The following is an 8,277-nucleotide window of genomic DNA, read 5'->3' as shown; positions in this document are numbered from 1 at the left end:
TCGTTGCTGCTGCCTTATCGAGATCGTCGAGCGTGAAACGTGCTGGACCACGGCCACGCAGCGATAAACGAGGATTAGCCGGGGCTGTTCGTTATCGAATCGAGCCCGATCGTTCGTGAGAAAGAAGTCCGACCGTTTCCGAATGGATCGAGAGTAAAGGAGTCGGCACACGATCGATAGCATTGTCGATACTCGGTAATATCGAGAATATTATCGACCGAATATTCACGAAAATTTTGATATTTCGTGACCCGAGCGATTGACGATGGGAATATTGATAATAACACTTCGAGCAACGCGTAAGGTTCAAGTAATACTATTTCGTGTAATTTCTATACCAACCTACTATTTAACGCACCTATGGACGTTACGTTTTTCAAATTCTATGAAAAATTTAGCAAATTAGATTAGATTTGGAAGAATTTTTCATTTTGATTTTGCAGTTAAGAAATTGGCCAATTTTGCTTTTTGCTAAACCGTGCAAAGAAAATCGTTGATTTCGCATATAAAATTCATCGCGAGTAAGCCTAAATCGTTCTTTTTAAATTCGATATTATTTCGCAATTTATACAACGATATCTTAATGAATCTTTCGCTCTTCTGCGATTAAAATGCATTAATTTAACATTTTACTAAAGTGTCCGAAGGAAATTCGATATTTTACGTATAAAATTCATTACGAGAGGAAATGTAGAAGCGTGGAACGAAGACCACACAGACCGCACCGAAGATAGATAATCACGCTACTTACAATAACAAAACGCGGTAAATAATCGCGGCGGTGTTCTACCTGACGGCGACCGACTTCGAAGAACCGTCTACGCTCTGCAATTTTCGACGTAATAAAGAATCGCATATATGGAGATTCCATTACCGGTTCAGCTGTTTCAGGGTCGCCGCGTATTAAGTAAATTTATACGGCACCTGACTGTCATAAAAGACAGGCGGCATGCCGAAGCTCGCGTCACCGCGATCGTGCTTTCGTCGCCGTTTAGCTCGTGCTCGCGCCTAGAGTCCCGCCGTTTTCATAATTTTAACAGGCACCGGAACGAACGTCGACCACAAGAAACAAAAAAGCGAAAGAAGAAGCTTTGAAAAATTCTAGTGGCACGTTAACGAGAAGAAGATGAACAGCCACGAAACGACGGCGATAGTCGCGAAGGATACGCGATCGAGAACGAGTTGGACGATAGCAATGACAGTCGTTGCATCGTTCGAGAGGTTCGTCCGCGGGGTCAGATTTTCTCTGTTTGATCGCGAGGGAAGAGCGAGAAAGAGAGCGGCGCGAGGGTCAGGATGAGGTCAAGAGGCTGCCGGCACGCGGGGTTGACGGATAAACATAATGATTTAATGACCATTTCGTACGCGAACGACACGAAATTCTATGATCGCGGCGCCTAATGACACGGCACTTGCCACGAGGCTGCAATTATTTTGCGGCACGTTGGTCTCCGGTGACGTCATCGACCACGTACCTTCTCACGCCCTATGACCGGCCAACCAGCCAGAGTACACTCCGCCCTAGAATCTCTTCTAACTCTCTGCGCTCTGTTTTCGACCGTCTCGTTTCTAATTTTTCGGTCGTTCGTTCCGTTCCTTTTAATGTGTCTTCCTTTCTGATTTATCAAGCAGCTCTTTTAAAATGCTTTTATATTTTATATATTTACCGTGTTTTAACATTCAGAATTTTTTTTCTTTTAAAGAGAAACGATCGATATCGATGGATCATATAAATTCCACGCAAATATAAAAAAAACGCACTCGTTTAAAAGATAGTCTTTCGCGAATTCGGTCATTTTAGTAACTCGCATATAAATTATTCGTAACCATACGCGATCATCGAATAGATACGTTCTGTTAATCGAATCTCAATTTATAATTGACGAATAAGTATAGGGTCGATGTTAAAAATCTTTCGATAGGATGTTACAACGTGGACGGTGACGAAGGTGTGCCTTGCTCGTGACGAAGTGCGAGGTTATCTATCTTTCTCTCTTCTTTCTTCCTTCGCGTTTCCTCCTAGTTTTCTTTGGCACAGGGAACGATCGGGATTCCTCGACCGGGAGAATCTCAGCCGTGTTGGGAATCCCCTTGAAACGATTGGGAATAGTAAAGAGTTTCGCAGGAACTGGCGACATGCCATAGCTACCGGAGGTAATTGACACGTTACGAACAGCGAATGAAACTTTCCGTTTCCAATGACACATTATTCTACGAAACTCGCGATTCTCGGAGGAACTATGCCCGCCCAATTTCAGGCTACTTTTAACGATTCTTCAAATGTATCCAGTTTTTTTTAGATCTGAACAATTCCTTCCACGAAACTTTGGTTTAAATAAACGCTATTATGTCGTTCGATGATTCGATCATTTTTGTTCGTTATAAATTTTTCTCTAAAATAGACTTGTCCAAAGTGTCATCGAAACAATAAAAACACCAACCTACGAGCTGTTACAACTCCAAAAATATATTAATATTTATCTCGAGAACAACGTCCATTAAAAACAGCAACCTATTATTTCTATTCCCATAATTTACAATCTTAAAATTCCAATATATATATATATATATATATATATATATATATATCTTCCTTAAAGTCCAAAAATTATCATATCGCCCATTAATGTATTACAAAATTGCGTGACACATCTTCTTACTCCTCGGAAAGAATATTCATTTAAATATCGCAAGAATGGCTCTTCATGGACGATGGTCTATTTAAATAAAATATCAATTAACGCGTTGCGAGGTCGCGTGTAACGGCGCGTTGAAAAGCAACAACGCGGCTGTATTCACCTCGTGTTCAATATAAATCAGATTGTATCACCCGGCTGGTAGTTCAGTTTATCTGCCGCTGGATCTCTCGCGGTCTCGTTCGTTGGGCAATTATCGTCGATACATCGACGCAAGGGGGAAATGTCACCGTTGTCCGCGTTCCCAGAGAAATCGCGTATATCCTCCTTCTTCTATCATTTTTCCTTCTTCGACACTTGCATTTTGTCTCTTCCTCCGAGACTGATAATTACATCCGTGCGTCGAGAAATTCTATTCATCTCGAACGTCGAACGGATTAGTTTGCTCGGAATGCAACGCTATCGGTCCACGAAGAAAAATGATCTTCGGTTATGTCACCCTGCGGCGCGCGGATTCATAAATTGCGCGCTGAGAGAACTCGAGATACGGTTGCAAACATTTTATATCACGTGTATTATACGAAACATATTGAAACTTCATTTACATCGATATCGGATTCAACATCACGTTCACGTTGCTTGGAACAAATCTAAAAATATCGTTGAATCTAAAAATCACGTTGTAAGACATTCTCTTGATATCTTTATTTAAATACCACTTTAAGATTAAACGGAAGAATTAATTTCCAGATGATTAATAAGACACAAAATAAAGAGAAACTTTTTCCACGTTCGTCTCTCGTCTCTCCCTCCACTTTCGTGTGCGGAATTACACGCGCGTGGATGCACCTTGAAAGCGAGAAATAAACGTGATTGCACGCGTCCCGGAGCGCATTGCGTCGCACGCGGCGATAAATTTTCTATTACGCCGCGACGCTAACATACATTTGAATGATAACGCGTTCACGAACGGAAGATTCCTCGACGAGATCGTGGAACGATTTAACGATCATTGTTTTGTGAGTCTGAGGAGGCAGGGATTCGCTGATGAACGAGCCAAGGTTGTGTCCGCACGTGGTTGAACTTTGTCACGACGCGTGGAGAACGGAAGAGATATGCGCTGCCTGGTGAAAAGGTGAAGACCGTTCATTTGTTCGGTTATATGTTTTATGAGTTTTACAGTTCAGCGAGTTGCTATAAGCTAAAGTGTTTATGACGAACGAATATTATAAGATATTACAGAATCGATGTAAATTAATCGAGAAAATTTGATGGAGGTGCGAATGAAAGTTACTCGATATATATAGAATGTCGGAGACGTAAAGATAAATTGTTGGACGAAACAGGCGATCGAGATCGTCGTATCGACGAGGCACGTATAATCGTTCGATAATACATAAATAATAATAAATTGATAATAATTCTTGGAAGATCATTCTGAATCATCGTATGGACAAATACGTTATCCGAATAAATGAAGAAAATAGAAAAATAGGTAACCAAAGAATGTCCGTGCGTAAGGATATAGGATTGTGAAGAATGCACGCGCAAACAATTACGATCAATAAGCTATAATACTATAACCTGTTAGGAGTCAGAGTTAACAGGTCAGTGTTGGGATTAAAGTCACTGACAGCCATAGCCGAATATCGAGAAGAACTTTAAATCGGAGTCAGCGTGTGATAAAATTGTTGCTTGAATCTTCGCATATTAGAAACTCGTCCGAAATACAACCGCTACAACGATGCAAAGAACCATGTATATCAATTAGATTGTACTAAAAGTTAGATGAATTTGTCAATATCGGTCAATTATTGATATCTACGACAGAACCAAAAAATAATAATAAATCTAAAACCTCGTGGAAGAAGAATCTTCGTTTACTATTTTCCAAGATAGTAAATGTATTTTATGGGGTAAGTATAAGGTAGCGAGCAATCTCCTAAAATCGTAAAAGCGACAAAGTTTTTACGATGCGAACACGGCTATAACGTTGGAGGAGAAAAAAGAAAGGAGCTACAAGATACTCCAGTTTACGCGAGAAGATGGGCTAGCTGTTTCATATCCGTTCATCTTGCTCTGGTCCCCGTTAAAAGCCACGGGGCGCAGTCGGGTTTCCAGGGTAGAGAACGAAAGAGGACGATACTGGCGAAATTTATGTTTCAACCGGCCTAGGAACGAGGGAAAGAAAAACACCAGGGCGCGATGGAGAATGCGAGCCTCGTAATTCCCGATACTCGGAACGCCCACCGCGACGATCTTGACATTGCGGCGAATTCGCCTCGATTAAACGGAACTTGGACGAGTTTCGCGAGTCACTCTTATTCAGAATTTTGTATTTTATATATAGGAGTCTCTTAGGAGGCAAACCGATCGACTCCACCTTCTGTTAATTTTTCAATTTAATTACACGATAAATGTTCACTCCCTAAAAAACGAACGACTTTCTTCCACGAGTTCGTTTATTACAAGACTAAATAATAACAAATTCTAGTTTCCTTTTGCTTTCCAATTACTTATGGAATCGATCGGTATGGCTTTTGAACGATTTCTCCTATGATGCATAAAAGCATGCAGTTTTAAAATTCACCTACGACACTGATCAATTTCATATGATCAAAGTAGCTTCGAAACTAAATATATATCTTTTTATATTCCTAAAAACTTTCGAAATATTGCTTGTCGTAATATCGAAGTATCAAAGATATTAAAGTATCTTAAAGATATCAAAGAAGGTACTTATCTTAGCGACTGTAATTATTAAACGCATACAAATCTACGGTCTGTCTGTCGTATTCCAAATTGTGTGGCAGCTATCATAGTTGAATGAATCGGAAGACGCTACACCAGTACCGAAATTGCCCGCTCCGAACGAATAAAACCTTCGTGATATTAGCAATCGCTTCCTGCTCGTCCACTCAATCATCGCGCGTACTTTAATACGACGACGTCCGAAGAATCCAGTTCTGGAACGAGTACCTCGCAAACATCCAGAAGGGAAAACGACGGAAATCAATGGACGAAGGTCGACTGGGTTCGCGTAATCGTTCGAAAATAAACTCGATTACGGACGATAGTTGTGCCGCGTAGCATCGCGACGCTTCTCTTAGGATTCTTCGACGTCTCGTCTCGAGAGAAGAACCCGATTGTGAAAGCCACGAATGAGGACAATCGAGACGACTAGGCGGCCGATCGGAGAGATTCGGACGGTCCACCGGTTGAAAACTGGGCGGATCGTAAAAACTAAGCAAACGCGCGTAAACTCGAGAATTTATGGAGACGCCCGTTGAGCACCGCAAACGAGGAATTAGAAATCGACCTCCATCTCTCGACGAACGACCTCGGTCGTTATGATAATTCGGTGAAACTGGAATTGGAGTATAAGAACCATGTCGTGTTCACGCATACCCGTCGACGGGCGTGTTCGTGCGACCATCCACGAGGACTCTTCGTGGCGAAATAAAATCAAGGGGACGAGATCTTGTCTGTGGCTCGGTTTTCGTTATTCTAGGAATTGGTAGGTGGCATTTGATTTTTCGATGCTGGACTAATTCACGACGGTCTTTTATGTGATAATTCTAAATTCTTCGTATCGATCAAGAGCGTATTTCTCGATTGTTAAAAAGTATGGCGAGTAATTAGAGTAAATTAATATTACAATTCGATAGGTAGTAGCAGGGTTAAATATCCATAAAGACACCCTTGATTCCTCTGAAAGAAAGGAACGTACCGATTAATCCAGCTGTATACCAACCTTCCGAGTCAGCAAATTGCTTCTTTCACCGCGACCGAATTCGCTATTGAAATCCAGAAGACACCGCGGCTCTTCCCACACTCTGTACATCGCGGCCAGACATCTTGCGCACAATCTCCGCGTACCACGGAGCCCACAGTCGCGTCTCATCTATCGCGAAGTTGAACACGCCGTGACACATGGTAATTAATAAATTCTAGGGAAGGCATCGAAACGAGTATGAAAAGCGTCGAAAGGGGAAGAAAGCGTGGCTGCTCGTTTCTTCTTAGCCCGCAACGCGCGTCTATAAATATGCCTCGTGGTACCTTCGAGACAATAAAAATAGTTAACAAAAGCATCGCCCAAGAAGGAAGTTTAATAACGATCGTCTACGGGCCCGTTGATTACGCGTCAACCGAGGCGTATATCGCGCATTGACGCAAATCGTTCGAACGGACGTATTGCCGATGAAAAGTCGTGCGTCCTTGTCGCGCAAGTCAGCCGGCCCTTAACGTGTAATTCCGCGTGTTAACGTTATTATAATCCATCGGTTTCCAAGCGCTGGCCGGAATGATTGTGCGGTTAAACCCGCACGGCTGAGGCGCGCGAGAGCACGAGCGGTCCCCATAGAGCTCGGCTCGGCTACAAAGCAGCTGACTTGTAAAGGATGTAGACGCCGCGCGTCCGTTAATAGCTGACATCGTGAATGGCGGGAATTTCATGCCTTTCCCGGCCGCGACAGGTTACTATCCACCTCTTGCTTTTCTTTCGCTCGTTTCGCGTCATAATGAACGAGACATCTGTATCCTTGACGGTCCGATCTAGCTCCGGTTTCACGATAGATCCGATTGGCCGAGCATGGCCTCTGTTTCCGCTAAGACGACACCCTTCGAATAACGTTGCTCCGTTAGTGCGTTCGATCGAGTATTTTTGTCAAGGAGGTGTAAATCGTTTGTGCGATGTTAAAGGCGAAACGCGATGCGAAAACGCGAGGTTTTCTTTGGATTTTGAAGATTCGACGGAGCCAATTGGAGCAAATAAAAGAATAGCTCGATGGTTGATACAAGAAACATGCACCTACTACTATATCATGATCTTACTCTTCTCGTGTCAGAAAATTATAGGTAGATATAAATATCAAAGTGCTATAACAGAATCCTTTAGATTCATCTAAAAGAGAACTGAGAAACAAGGTACCTCATTGTAGTATCTTAAGCTAGACATAGTAAAGACGTAAATGCATAAGATAAAGATATAGAACCCAATTCAATTTAACTCTCTCTCTCTCTCTCTCTCTCTCTCTCTCTTTCTCTCTCTAAAACATAAAACAATCCAAGAGAAATTCACTTTCTCAAAAAACGGCATACATATCACACAAGTACCTACATTAGATATGACAAATAGATATAACGACGGCTGTATCCAATTTATCCACAAAGTATATACCAGAGATCTCTTCTTTCCATAGTAGCAACTTTTGCCATCTTCCTTTCGCGTAGTTCGTCAAAGTTATTCGGAACAGATTAGAATATCATCGGCGTATCAAGTACGTCAACGATGCATTGATTGATTAAACAATGCAGTGAGACCACATCGCAATTTCAATTCCCTCGAGGGCTAGCCACGAGCGATCCAACGAACGAACAGCGATGCAACCGGCAGACATGTTTTTTCTTTGGCCACCGAAGCGCGCGTGCATCACCATGGTCGGCGTGTTTGCTCACACCCACCGGTGTCCTGGCGTGAAATCAATGCACGTGTAGGCGCGTGCACGTTACCGTGGCCGAACGTTGCTACGGCCGTGAACACAGCCGACGGGCTTTTCCGTTTAGCCGATGATTTACGGCGCGAACGTGTCTCGGAAGGTGTCGATCGCATAATGGCGAGTCCTGTCGCCGTCGATCGCCG

The 8,277-nt window shown here is 42.6% G+C and overlaps 1 long non-coding RNA gene across 1 annotated transcript in view; it reads right to left on the bottom strand.

The window, feature by feature from the left end:
• LOC105680574 overlaps window positions 1-3,152 on the bottom strand; it is a 77,885-nt gene extending 74,733 nt beyond the window's left edge. The window contains exon 1 of the long non-coding RNA XR_004461479.1: window positions 2,800-3,152. This is a non-coding gene — a long non-coding RNA (uncharacterized LOC105680574). The remainder of the gene's footprint in view (window positions 1-2,799) is intronic.
• Window positions 3,153-8,277: the final 5,125 nt, after the last annotated feature.

The sequence above is a fragment of the Bombus impatiens genome, unplaced genomic scaffold, assembly GCF_000188095.3.
Source record: "Bombus impatiens unplaced genomic scaffold, BIMP_2.2 scf_0235, whole genome shotgun sequence".
Lineage (NCBI taxonomy): Eukaryota > Metazoa > Arthropoda > Insecta > Hymenoptera > Apidae > Bombus > Bombus impatiens.
The sequence above is the reverse complement of the archived record's forward strand: the minus strand, read 5'-3'. Positions and strand labels throughout refer to the sequence as shown.